The sequence below is a fragment of the Malurus melanocephalus genome, unplaced genomic scaffold, assembly GCF_030028575.1.
Source record: "Malurus melanocephalus ecotype Western Australia unplaced genomic scaffold, MMel_1.1 scaffold_95, whole genome shotgun sequence".
Lineage (NCBI taxonomy): Eukaryota > Metazoa > Chordata > Aves > Passeriformes > Maluridae > Malurus > Malurus melanocephalus.
The window spans coordinates 606,204-621,507 of NW_026623327.1; positions in this window are offsets into that span (position 1 = coordinate 606,204).

The following is a 15,304-nucleotide window of genomic DNA, read 5'->3' on the forward strand; positions in this document are numbered from 1 at the left end:
AAGATCCTGAAGATCTCTTCCAACCCTAGTGATTCTGTGATTCGATGATTCTATGAAAAGAGAAAGCTTTGAGACCTAATTGTGCCCTTCCAGTACCTGAAGGAGCCCRCAGGAAAGATGGAGAGAAACTATRYACAGGGGMCTGGAGTGACAGGACAACGGGGAATGGGGAATAAACTGAAAGAGAGTAGGTTTAGAACACATCTCAGGAARAAATTCTTTGCTGTGAGGTTAGTGAGACATGGGCACAGGAAAAGCTGTGGATGCCCCACCCCTGGAAGYGTTCTCAGCACCCTGCTCTAATGGAAAAYGTCCCYGCCCATGGAACAAGATGATCTTTAAAGTCCCTTCCAACCCAAAGCATTCTGCGATTTTATGACWCTAAACAATCTATCCTAACTTGCCCCCACTTCCTGTGGCCATAGGCATCTATTCCTGTTCCCAAGCACCACCTTATCTCCAGGACAGACCCGCAGATGGCTGCTGACAGCTCCATGCTTCGAGTGAAACAGAAGGAGCCAGCTGGCTCTCACAGCCCACTCCCCACCCTCACACCTCCATGAGTAGCCTCTCAGCAGAATGTACTATTTTGTCCATACCACCATATTTTCTGCCATTTTCGGAGCTGGATTTGGTTCTTAGCCAGTCAGTTCAGATTTGCATCTGCCTATATTTGTAGACACAACACCAAATTAAAAATATTCGCCTGTCCTTAGGAATCTTGCCTGACACTCTTTGACACCCTCTCTCTCATACAAATCAGGAGGAACTCACTGGCAGACTGTGAAGCTGCAGCAGCATGTAGAATAAAAAAAATAAAGCCTGACAATGACTTGAGCCCTTGACTCATGTTCTCATTTTCTGAACAGGCTTGTGTGAGTCTCCCCTTTTTGGAAATCAAAACTGGGAACTCAGAAATTCCTCATTTAGTTTTCATTTACCTAACCSATGGATCCTTAGCTGATTTAGATCCGTACCTGCTGCCTGCAGCCTGTTCTTTTATATACAATTCCCTACAARTTCTGCTGCACAAGCACCACATTTTGATTACACTAATTCTAACTTAGATCCAGGAGCTGTATAAAACCATTTTTCTAATTAAAAAATAAATTCTTTTATACAGCCTGAGAAGACCAGCAATCCATATCAATTATTAAAGAGTACAACAGTGCAACTGTTGCTGTTGTGTCAAATAAAGCTTTTCTCTAACACTCTGCAGTTTAGGTTTCAATCTCTACTTMGTAAAATACAAGGTGATTCTAATATTCTAGGCCACTTCTGCAGCRTGCACCCAGGAAGTGCAAAATTTTCTTTAAAGGCAAATGTCTAAACACTTAAGGACTTCAAATACAGCTGTGAGCTGGAGCAGACCACATGAAGTGGTTCATCAGTTTCATCAGTTCATCTAGTTTTTGCTTCAGCAAGAAATAGATGCTGCCCACAGAGCACTTCTTCCCACCTTGTTGTTTTGCACAGCTAAACAGCTCCACACTGTTTGGATGGAACATTTACATTCCTTGAAGTTGCTCTGGATGTCTCCTGAGCTGGGGGATATCAGCAGAGTGTCATGTTTCCCATCTGGGCCATGCCAGCTGATCCCGTGTCCCCCAGCAGTCCCACCCAGYAGCAAATCCTCAGGACAGCGCTGTTTTTTGGAGGCAAGGAGACATCAACTGGCGCAGTGGCAATTTGAGCTGTTTACATCCCTGGGCATGCGATTGCAGAGCCTCCAGCTCGGAGTGGCCTTGTTTTTGACTATCCACGACCCTGWTACTCTGTCTCACTGCCTCTCCATGTGTTATAGCACTTCCCATCACTTCTACAAACATGCTATGCCATGTGAGAGACAAACTGCATTTGCCTTTTATGGCCCCTTTGAAGAAATGGCAGTTCTCATGCCCGATGGCAACTCGTGCCTTTATGTACCTCCAAAATACAACCCGTCTGCACCAGCAATTACTGGCTTTTATTAAGGTAATCAAATATGCAGAAGAGGCCGATGGTAAGGGGAAGAAGTTCATACACTGCTGTCAGGACGTGTTGCAAGAACAACACATGGTTGGTGTGTTCTAAAATATTTAGGGAAAACAAATTTAAATTTGATTATCACGTCCCATCAGTAAAAAATTGCATCAGCTACACTCTGCACCAGTCGCATTAAAGCCAGGCTTATACAGTGGCAACAGTAGATGCCATCTGCAGCCCTAGAATAATCTTGGCAGCACACCAGCACATATTCATTTCTGTGGAGAGCAGCCTTACTTGCTGTAGCCGAGTCCTCATGGTACCTCAGATGGCCAAATTGTCTCAGAGCAAGTAACTGGATATTATCACTCATTTAAATCATCCTAGTTAAATGAGATGCTTGGGGTTGTCAGTTCCAGAAACTTTATAAAGGTTGAGTAGGGTAACCTTTCTTGCCCCCATGCCCTGATTTAGCAGAACATGATTACCTCAGGCAACTGACCAAAAGGCTGTGATGGATAACTTGAAAAYTGGAGCATACATGGAAAAAAAGTAGATTAAAAAAAACCTTGAAACAATACAACCAAAACCCTCCTGCTGAAGAAATTTCAGTGTTGTTCTACTTTAAGCAGAACAGAATCTTTCAACAGGATAATTAGTATAATCCTAAAGAATCACAAATGGATTGAAAAGGGAGACAGGGGAAGGCAGTATTTCTGTGTTTGAATGKGAACTTCTACCTGGACAGCCTAACTTCTTTTAATTTATGAGGGCAAGGAACGATCAGGGCAGTTCTTGAGGAAGATTGGCATCCAGCAATCTGCAAACAAGGTACAGACAACAGGCACAGCTACAGTTCAAAGGCTCTTACATCAAAGAGTGACGAATTCCCCTGTGACTCCCCCTGCTCTTATTTCACTCAAATTCTTCAAAGTGGGATTTAGTGGAATAGATGACTGGTTTTTTTTTTGTTTTTTTTTTTATCCTGGATGACCATGGAGCAGTCAAGATTTACTTGAACTCTATTGAATCCACATGTAGTCCAAAACCCTGTTACCCTAATAACACCARAAGGAAAGCACTGCTGTGTGCAGAAAGAAATGGTCACGAATAAACTCCAAATATCCACCAGGAATAGCTCAGTGAATCACATACGTGTTGGTTTAGTGCTACAAACTTCTAGAAGCAGTTTTACCCAGGACAGGGTRTAGGTGGGATTTCAGAGGTGGTGCTGCTGGCCATCCCTTCCCACCTGCATTGCAAGTGCCCATGTGAGCACTCATGGTATCAGATCTCAAACTTGACAATCTTCAGCACAGTTTTCCTGTCAGCATTCCTGTGGCAGCACTGCACCAATGTTATCATGCAGCTGAACTTATTGTCTGTATCACTAAAAACCAAAATCACGTACACCTCACCTAGCAGTCACTGATGATGGGATGTCTGAAGCCAAAGCAATGATTTTCAAATCTGTTGTTCCAGTTGCTTCCCCACTCTTATGATGCTTAAAGATACTAAGAAATGTAGTCTGTCAGTGAAAAAAATCCCATACTGTAGATTTCTTGGCAATATTTAGAGCTAAACGACAATCCTACATTTAACCTAAATCAGGATCTGTAATTTACGCATTCATGTTTCTATGATACTTCTGCAATTAATCTGATTGCTTTCTGCAAATTTACCCAAAGAAGCTTTGTAGAGAATAAGGGTAGAGGAGTGGACAGGRCCTGCCCCTCCTGCTGCAACCCACCAGTCACAGAATCTTTTCTCACTAGGGTTCAATTTTTCTTCTTCTTCCTCTTCTCCTCTTCTGTGTGATTTTGCCAGCCACCAGAGGACTTTCTCCTTCTCCAGAACTTTGAATCATCTTTATATAGATGAATGATAGCAGTGGAGCTAAGGAGAGGTGTGTATATGTGCAAATGACCCTTTGGCCTGGCTGCCAAAGCAGCCACTGGACGGAGGATACAATCAGATTCCCCTGTCAGTGCTCCAATAAACATTAAATATTAATTCAGCTCACTGGAGTAGAAATAAAAATTGTAGCAGCAAGTAAAATAAAATGCTTTGAAGGATGAACCATGCATGCTCAGGTAAGAAGTCTACAGAAAATAGAAATTTGAACCACACTCCAGAGCTGTGGATTTCATCTTCAGAATGAAACTGGAAAGAGTTTAATTCTGCAGTGGGAGTTTGTAAACTGTGCAGTACATGTAGCACAACTGCCAATCTCTTACCTTCTTTATTACTTCTAATTAGTGACCACTTGAGAAACAAAGGCTGTCATGCTTCATACTCTTCATCTTCCTCTGCTCACTGCCTCCTTCCTTCCTCTGATCTCTGGGAATTTCCAGGAGAGAAATGGTGAGGGTAAGGAAGGAGCCATTTCAATAAGGCAGTGCCAAAGCCAGATGCAATGAGCTGATTTTCAGTATCCTGCTGCTGTGTGTATCTTTAACCACAGGGAAGTCAGTCCTTTTGCCAACAGTGCCTTGCTGGAAAAATCCAGTTGTATTGAATTGATACAGGGAATCTTATCTGAGACAAAATGATGGCATCATGTGAAAATTGAACAGGAGAGGAAAAATGTGTGTGCACATATCCTAGCCCAAAACTGGAAACTTTTACTGCTCCTGCAAGTGGTGTCAGCCACAGRCAGTTTTGCTGGGTGCCAGTTCGCATTTACTTAACGACAAAATGTTATTTATCTCATATGCACCAAGCAAGGCATAATATATTATTAAGGGATTAGGCAGCCAGAAAGAAAAAAACACAATGTGAGGGCTGGAATTATATTTCTGAATATGACTAATAACAATTTCAGTCACTGCTGGAGATGGGATTCTCATCTGTTCTTGCCCAAACATCTCAGTACAGTGTGTCTGCTCGTGTGGTTTTAAGTGCACTGGAGATGTTCTCCCATTGTCAAAAAGTATCCAATATCTCCATGTTACCTGTAGATTTTATACTAATTTTAGTAGCAGAAGAGTAAATAAAATACAGCCTACAAAAAGCAACTGAAAGCAGAGATTAATAGAACAAAAGCTAGGAGATGAGAAGGAGATCTGTAGCAAGAGTTTTCAGTGGGAACTGAGACAAAAATGCCATGTAACAGAGATTCAATGCAGCTGTCTGAGAGGTCCAGGCTTTCAAGCAGAAATCCTCCTGAATCTGACAAAAAGATGGAATAGAAAAAAAATTTTAATCAACTTACCACGTTCAGGATTAAATGCATGCTCTTGAGGCAGAGAAATCTTTGTACATATATATATATATATATACATACACACACACTCTGAATTCCATACACTGGTTTCTGACAACATCTATAAAACCTGCAAGCATAGACCCACTTTCCTCTTTATATTTTCCTTTTTTTTCTTTTAATTAAAATCCACTTTATATTAATGGGTTTCTATTTACAAACTAGGAACTACTCTGCAATGACATCTTTACAGAAAAACCACAGTACATTTGCCACTTGAGCATTACAGCTTCAGATTTGTAGACTCAAAAATCATTGGAAAACTACTGCAGTCATAAAATTCTGTTAAATCCAAGTGCACAGATTAAACAGAAGTGTCTAGAAAAATTGCCAAAGCATCCAAGTGAAAACAAACATGAGAGGGATATAATTACAAGGGATAACAAGACTTTGGTTGTAATCTCTTGCATGTATTGGTATTATCAGCTGAATCTTTGGATAGGCCTGATCCAAAGGCTGCTAAATGTTAATGAGTGTATTCCTTCTGTTTTTAATAGGTTCTGAACTAAATCCTAAACCATTTCAGTTGTGAAGCATTTCAGTGATGTGAAGCATGATGTATGAAATAAACATTGCATGGCATCAAGTATAAAAACTTGAGTCTCATTATTCTTTATTTTTAATGTAGCAAAAATAGCCTTTTTACACATAAAGACTCCAGACAACAAAATTATCAGCAGTGCATTTCTTGAGTCCATGCACTTAGACTTTGGCTTAAATGTACTATGATCAATATTTCCAGGTGAAGCAATTAATTTCCTCTGTTTGGCAGGTGAGCAAAACTCTTGCAATGCAACTTTGACTTTCATTTTAGTTGCAGTCTGTTATTGCTAATGAAAAAAAGAACCACCTTCCTAGCTTTTCTAATGTATCAGCTGGATAAATTGTTAACACTTAAGAACTCCCCAGGCAGTAATGAATGACACAGTTTTCTGTGTTATCCCTGATAAAGTTTAGGATATGGAAAGCAGCTTAATCCTCTTTCTATACTCTCCCATCTGTGCTTTAGAGCTACCACAGTAAATTACTACATACTGAAGCACTGCTTCAGATGCAATTTCATATTTTCAAAGCTGAGATAATTTTACTCCACAGTGTATTTTTTAATCTTTGTAAAAAAAAAAGTAAAATGTTTAAGGAAGCCAGGTCAGATAAAATGTTGAATTTAAGAGATGGATGGTAGTTTTCAGTGAAGTAAACCTTTTAGAAAGGTTACTCAAAATACAGAGTTAAGCCAAACAAATCACTTTGTTTACAGAAAATCTGTAAAGTGAATTGTTAAGATTTAACTCAACTATAATCCTTTGTTAATTATAAGACAGGAATATTAGCTGACAAATATGGCTTTAGGCACTCTTTATTGTACCTTAAACAGGCTATTGCCTGTGTCTAATGTCTTTGATCCTGCTTCCATTTTGCAGAATGATTTCACTTGGTACAGTTTTGCCATTAACCTGCTCAGTCACAGTTAGGGCTCATTTCTTTCTCTGTAAGTTTTGTGTTGGATTTCTCAATTTTTTTATCAGATGTGCCTTTTGCTGCTCTCTAATCACTAAGGATAAAGGGACTGATTTAGTATCTGTTGGAGTAAATTGACTGACTCAGTTCACAGGCTGAGCATAAGCAGCTGCTCCAAGAGTAGAAGTGAATGCAGAGAGAGAGATTTTATAAACTCCTCTATCTTGCATTTTTCTGTATCCACATAAAAACCTGCATTCAGTAAAACTGCAAAAATCCCGTCAGTCCAGTGTCTTGCTCAGTCACCATATGGTTGTAGAACAGCTGGTTCATGTTAAACCTTCCCAAAACTGAGATTATACCTACAGGAAGCAGCAGATACTTTGAAGAATCTCCAGCCACAGTGCAGCATCTAAAGCAGCCGGCCACAAATCATCAAAGTGCTCTGACAGAGGAAGAGCTCCTCTGTAACCCTTCGTTACTTTGAATTTCAAAACAATATCTTATGACATATCCTGTGTCCTGGGACTGTCCTGAAGAACAGAGGCCATCCCACCTGGTGACCTAAACCCAGCTAAGCAAACATCTGTCACCTTACAACCGGATTATGGCAATCCAGCACTTTCTCTAAAACCTGCAAATTGCTTCTAAGACTAAAGGTTGTCAAACTTGAGTTTAATCTCCTAATTCAGGGTGGAGAAAAGGGTCTGTGGATTTTTCTGTGGGGGAAGGTAATCCAGTTCTGCAGAGAATATCCTGATGACATTGAAACAGAGTAGCTTCCCACTGCCTATGATGGGAAGAAATTCCTCCTGTTCATTTTATTTTCTTTAGGTCTTTGCCAAGTGCTGGCTGCTGGGATTGTGAAGGAACAGGGTCCCATCTCCATCACCCGACCCACACACATCTGCTCCTCCAGCGTGGGGTGGGGTGGGTGGTGAGCAAAGAGCACCTGAGTGGGCAAACCTGGATTTGTGCTCACCAGTGGGAGAAGTGAYGCATGAAGTTGAAAGCAGCTTGGTAGTGATGAAAAACGACCCATTGGGGCTAAATTGTGGTTGCATATTGTTGAAATAACACTGAAGTGGCACAGCTGTGCTACTTTAAAAAATGAAAATTTCAGAAAGCTCTTGAAAAAATAGAAATACCTGAATCTAAGACATTCATGTGGTCTTAACTTTGGTCCTTTGGGTGTGATGTTATCAATAAAGACAATAATCCAAGGGATCATGTAGGAGAAGCAGGGACAGGGTCTAAACCCTGCCTCCGGGAGGGAAGGAAAGATCACTTCAAACTGGTGCCTCAGGAGGCAGGAGAACAGGTTACCTTGAGCCCTAGAAGATCAGGGAATAGAGGGACCTGCTGGCAGCATCCTGCTCCCCCTGCTTCCCTCCTCACCCTGCTCCCAACCTTTCCTTGGGAACCCCCTCAGCAGCCTTTGGGGTCAGCCCCCTGCTCATTCCTGATCCTCAGGGACAGCATTCCGTGCCCTGAGGGACTCAGGAGAGCAGCAGGTGGAACAGAAAAAGGAGGAGGACCTGGCTAATCTACAGTTTAACCTGAACATCGGTTCACGAAATTAAACCGCAGATGCTTCTCAAGGGCACGACACGTGGAGGCCTCCTTGAAGAAGGGGAACAGCTAAAGCCTTCCAGCTAGGGCTGACAGATTTCCTGATAACAGAAAATGAAGCAGTCTAAAAATATGCTCTTCCAGCTACCCCTACAATCAGTTACAGGTAGATCATAGCATATTTCATAAATGTCAAAGCAAGCTGTCCTGACATCATTAGTCCTTTACTTCAGACATTGATAGAAGGAGATAAGCTAATTATTTATGACTATTCAAAGGACAAACAAAGAACAGAAGCAGATTGATATGAACACTCTTAATAACCTGATCCAAAGATAACTCATGGTTTCCAGTCTTTTTTTTTTTTTTTTAACTTTTTGTGGCTATGATACTTCCTGACGATGTGTTGGTTATTGTACTGCAGTATGCAGCAATGATTTAGAGGTATACAAACAGAAAGCAAGCAGGCTAAAAATTAGCTCATTTTTGTAGCTTGCTGATAGAAAAATAGAAATACCATACTTGGCATAGTAGACATTAAGTTTAGGTCTTGGGTGCAAATATAGAGCAAGACATATGGCTTTCTTAATGGAACAGTAAAATGAGTTTGCCTTTTAGTGAATTTGTGTGTGAGCTTGAAAATCATTGTAAACAAGGTAACAGATATTTTGGAACTGAGCATTCACATAAACTGCTAATGAAGTAATGCTGGAATTTCTGAAACGTGTGAAGTTACTGCTTGAATAACACTGAGACTCTGCAAATATCACAATATAGGAGAGATATAAATGAAAAACTCARTATCTCCAAAATAAGAAGTATTCACAAGACATGTTGTGGAGCAAATGGATGGAGCACTAGGAAACTGCCTGATTTAGGCATAAAAGCAGCAGAAGATTCAGTTACAGGAGGATATATATCTTTGTCAGGTCTTGGGAAGCCACTGAAATACTGCCTGGATTGCAGAGGTCTTCTTAATTACAAAGAATTAATATTATTTATATTATTAATAATATTCTTAATATGAATATTCCTAATTCTTCTTAAATATGAAATTTATTAATAATAGACAGTGTTTAACTTCTATGTCACTATGTCAGCCATCCAAGTGTACCATATTTCCTAATTTTATAATAACATTCACATAGATGTATAGAAGGCAGAGAGAATCATCTGATCTGCCATTAGCTGACAATCTTCCTCATTGGAGCCTGGGAGACAGACAACCAGAACCTCACTCTGAACCAGGATCTGTGACKTGAAAAGCTGGGAGAATGTTGAACAATTGAGAAAAAAGACAAGTTAGAAGGTTGTGATGAACCTATGAAGAGAATTCTTTGTTCTTTTTTAAAGGAATATTTGTGCTTCCCTCCAAAATRCTTTCAAGGAAATACTTATTTACTAATCAGCTTTTGACTATAAGTTTTTAAGAGCACTAGATTTTTTTTCCTCCTTCTGACAAGAAGAAAAAAAAGGCAATTATTTGACACAGATGTCACTTGTTCTCATGAGTGTGTCTAACCTTGCCAAAATAATATTACCCATTAAAGACAGTAAAAAGCAGTTGAAAATATTGGTGTGCCCAGCCAGGGGCAGATTACACTCATTCTCACAGAGAACAAGAGCACCATGAAGAAAGGGGARGCTGGGGGTGTTGGAGAAAGGAGGAGCAGAGGAGAACACAGGAGAGCTCAATTGATTCCCTGCCTTGAGTTACCTGCAGACACATGGCCCAGTCTGGTTTTGCAGCTTTGGAGAAATGTCAGGAGCATTGAGAGCAGCATCCATCACGTCCCCAAGGGGGACASGGTTCTGACCCCATTCCCTGGTGCACTGGCCCACGGAGCTGGCTGTGTGGATGCTGTGTGTGTCTGTGCTCTCTGTTAAGGACACCCTGCCAGGGGCTGCCCATGGACTTTCAGGGAAACTGTGGAATGTTCTCTTATTCCCTCTGCTCCTTGGAGCYGGGGCAGCTGGCACAGACAGCCCCAAGAACCTCTGAACACCTTCCTATCATTACTGCTGTGCTCTCCACACAGTGTGAGTAGCCAGCCTGTGCACCGGGTTAAATAATTGCYGTTAATCAGTGGCAGCCTTAATTAAACTTTTGCCAAGCAAATTTAGTTAATCGTTCAAAACACATTTGTGAGATTCTGCAAAATGAACAGCTTACCCTCCACCTTTGTGAAATTATGGTTAATCATTCACTAATGTCTGCATCATCCTATTTAAACCTTCCCCCTGTGGTTTTAGACTTCTTTCTGCTTGCTAATCCACCACAGGGGAGTGATATGTAAACATGCAAATACATTATTGTAGGCTTTTCCTATTTGTGGTGCAAGGTTCTATCAAGCCATATTTATAGCCTCACCAAGAGTGATTTATAATTCATTCGTCTCACATCCAATTGAATTAATTTAAAGGTATAATTCAATTTAACAAACATGCAGCTCTGCATAGTGGGCAGTGAGACGCTGCAGCTGTTTGGGGCATGCTGCATTTCACCCCATCTCTCTGTCCTCATCCAGCMTCCTGGCTCCTGGTGCTCTTATTTATCAAACCAAGTACCACACAGAGCCACAATGGACCAGAACAAGCTAACAACACCTTTTAAACCTCCAAGCTGTGTCACTATTACCTGGCTGTCCCAAATTTCTCTAAATTCTCCTTCTCCACGAGGAGTATGTCCTTTACTGTGAAGCTATTTTAAAATCCTCTTGCTATGAACTACTGCACTCTTGCTCCTAACTCTGCTAAGTCCAKTATAGACAACCCTTTCCTGTGATTTACGCCTCATTATAAAAATCAAATTTCTTGGTTGTCAAAACTAAATTGACTGCAGCAAGCTGAAGGAACTCGATCCCCAGCATACAAAGCCATCATGCCAGGCTAAGGGTGCAACTTCAACGGTGATGGAAGGATATCCTATAAATACAGAGCTCTCATGGAGAGAAAATGAAAAACCGATTATCAGGGTGAGTGAAGAAAGTGCAAACTCTCTCTCTCCTAACCTTAAACCCAACCACCAGGATGGGCTGAGGCTTGGCCCACACTCAAAAGCCATCACCCAGATGAAAAAACTGTCAGCAAACAAAATGTTCTGCAGGATATTGCTCCTTGTGCCAACCCTTTTGCAGCCCCACTACAGCTGGAGGTTTAGGCATTGTGTCTCTCCTAATACTAAWCCTTATCTCTACTGTACTTTTAACCATGAGCTGGGCTCTCAGCCACAGCCTGGGTCCCCAGTATATGCTTGGGATGAAAAAGTTATTACTAAATAAATAATTACACTATACCATCTAAAAAGTCTCTGTGAAAAACAAAGAAAACTCTGTGCAACTATTGTAATTTCTGAGATGGCATTTTAGTTTTACATGTACATCATTGATTTTTATAACTAGTTATTTGATGAATTAAAAGCAGAAGCATAGTACATGAACAGACCCTTCATTATATCTTTCKTCATTGATCTAATCAACCATTCCTCATCAACGCTGAAACGCTAATTATATTCCAAATTTCCTTCCAACCATTGGCAATTCCTGCAAAAGAGCAATTTTTAAATTGACTAAGATATACAGTATAGGCCATACATTTAAAATAAATTATCCAGGTTTATGTTTTTYCTTTAAAAATAGTGATATTACCATAAATTTATTTTCTTGGCAGTTCTCACACACATGGCCAAGAAGATTTTGTCAGCCAGGTCACCAAGAGAAGGCTATGGGGCTGTGTCTGGACAGAGGTGTAAACCCACACCCTGTAGCTCTGCAGTAGAAAAACTTAGCTAAGTCATTAATTAGCTGTGCCTAATATTTTTAACAGTCTGTCTTATGCTGAATGTACTAAATGGTAGCAGATGACAGGTAGAAATTTGGAAATTGATTTTTGCTACTGTTTTCTATATGCAGGAAACCTTAGTATATTTGCACTATCCACACCATTCTCCTCTTCCTCAGAAATTCTCTTATACCTGTTCATTTCTGTGCACATGAAAACCTAAACTAGCTTTACTTCTTTTCTTTTCTGCTATTCTTGGCCATTACCAATTTACCTCAGAGCCTGGGAGAAGGAACATATTCCAGTGCATCCCATGCCAACAGAGGAACCTACACTAACAAAACAAACAGCTCCCCAAAATTCTGAATATGTCAAATGYTTTCCATGAACAAACTGAGAAAGAAGAAGAAGAAAGTATTTCCCCAAACTTTATTTKTTTTATATTTCTAGATTTCTCACAAATAGAAGGGTCTGAATTTGTACCCTGATAGGTGATCCTCGTGTTGATGTGCCCTTCAAACTTGGCCTTTTAAGCACAGATTCTGACTTCTGCAGAACCTGAATTTAGCAACTATAACAGGCTTTGGACAAAAATGGTTTATGAGTGGTCCATCCCCCACCCCCATCATATCCGAGGAATGTCATGGCCTTACAATGGCACACTTTTTGAACCCTTTCCAATTTCAGATATTTCCTTTCTCTTTTAATACCTCATTGCTTTTGCATCAATTACAGACTGACCTAAAGCCACACTGGCAGTGAATGTGATATATAGTAGAATCCATTTAAATGAATTTCTGATGAAAGAATAAAACTGTTAAAAGAATAAATTTACTGCACAGATTTATACAAATCCTGTATATGCACTGAAATCCTCTTAAAGGAAAAACTGATGGAAGATTAAAATGTTAAATGAATTAAACCCTAGCATCCTAGTGAAATAGGATTGTTTGACCTATTAAATGAAYAGCTCCACTGACCATATAATGGTAAGTATTCAAATATATGCCAATTTTAAATATTAAGTGAAAAATGTTAAGCAAACAGTGATCAATGAAAATATATATTAAGGCAATAAACCTACAGAACAGCAGGGAAATGTTCATGAAAGGTCCTTATCCACCCAGCCTTAATGCTAGAAAGTCCTTAATTTCTGTTAAGAAAGAGAAAATTTTAATGAATATTAAAAGTTATTAACTGCACAGCATAAATGTAATTTTTGCTTTGCTTCATTTCAGCATATTAAAATGTCTGAGAAAGCCATTCCCTGTCCTTCCAGCTGTGGTACTTTTTTAGGGATTTRTTTTAAAAAAGATGTTGACCAGCATCTGTCATTAGAGTTGACTGTATTMAATTTTACGGAGAGTATCTTTTAAAACTTTGCTATATATCATCATCTATCATCAACAGCAAAAGCATACAAAAACACACATATTTATTTTAGCTTTTGTGCTTTAATGTATCATCAAGAAAATAACATACAGATATACTTCCAAGAAATATTTCATCCATGTGTTTCAATGCCAAAATAAAAGCTAGGGGTTTTGTCTTTCCCATCAAAAGCACTATTTTGGTAACTTTAAAGTTCTGTGAGGTGATCCCACTTTAGAAAAAAATTATGCTTCATCTGTCTATCTTGGTTTTGGCCAACTCTTCTTGTAACTGGTTTCAGGTTTAAATCCCAGATAAATCACTAAAAAYGTGCCCTCTAAATCCCCTGGCAATGAGTTGAAAACAAATTTATACATCRGCTTTTTACCTGAGAAGAGTTGAGTTCATATTCAGTTTAGGTCATAGGTGAAATGAGTTTGTCAGTCACAATCCAGTCTGTAATAAATTTATATCTTCATACAATTACTGTACTACCCAATTAAATATTGCCTGAAGGGACTGATCATCAGAGATGGAGACCCAGAGATGGATATTAGAGACTGAAGTCCATCTTCAGKGCATGAAGAAGTGTAAAATCCCAAGAGAGTTCTGTCTCAGTAGCAAGRTGCTATGCATGGCAATGGAATGGCAAACCCTCCTGTCAACTCTTCACATTTGCACCACTTTGTCATCATTTGACCTTATAGATTTCAAAAATTCCACACCAAGAAATGCTATAACCCTTGAGTCACAGACTTCTCTGCAGAAAAGACTTTGTAGAAATTCAAGGGGGCTTTTAGYGACTCCTTAGCCACTGTGATGATCCTTTTGACATTTAGCCCAAAGCCTGCATTTCTGAAGGATGCATGGATAAAACCAAGTCCTTATCAGAGGGGTCTGGCTGCCAGTGAAGCATCCTGAAAGCTGCAACTTCCCCAAACTGAGTGAACAAAGAATGTATGTGAACTGCAGGCCACCACAGGAATGCACCTGGAAGGTACAAATTTGTCAGTCCTTTCCTACAAAAAAAAAGATGCCTTCTGACTGATCTCCTGAAAGTAAAACCAGACTGATGTGAAAGGGTAGAAAGAATAATTCAGCCCAACAAGTGAGGTTAACTTCAAGACCTTTGAGTTTCACCCTGATTCTCCCATGAGCTTCAAAAAAAAAAAAAAAACAAACCTTTCAAGAGTATACAAATGTTGTTGGCTTTATGGGACAGCGGAAAAATGTGAGAGTAAGGAAGGTCTTGATTGTTCCTTTGCCACACATAAGTAAAAGCTTGCAATAATCCAATATTCACACCAAAATCTTTGGCCACACACCAGAGCAAACCACATTTCCATCCTAGTCTCTTGAGAGTCCTCTTCTGTAAGACTTTCCTTTTCTAGCAGTTTAGCCCACATCTCTGTTAGTAAAAAAAGAGAGTAAACTCACCACATCTGATTATAGTTCTCACTGAACACTCAGAACAGGTGGTTGCAACCTGTCCTACAATCCTTTGTTTGCCAAATTTTTCACTGATATCCATGTTTCTCACAAAGACAGAAAAAAGAACTTCATCAATAGAAGAAGGGCTTAAACATTTTTTTCGTTTTGGGAAAAGAAATAACTGAATCAGTATCTAAAGCTATGTTTAGTGGGTTAATCTGTTTTAATCCATGAAAATCAGACTCAAGCCACACTCATTARGAGAAATTTAATTTTGTTTTCTGTTATTTAAACAACCTAGGAAATATCTGACCTTCCTGCCAATAATTTCTCTGTACTATTTATAAGCATTTTTGAAGGTGCTGATTACAGTGCTGAATGTCACAGGACCTGGCTGAGCTATCTGARGATACCCAGACCCAGAGCACCAGACTGGTACTCTCACAAGAATAATGGGAACAA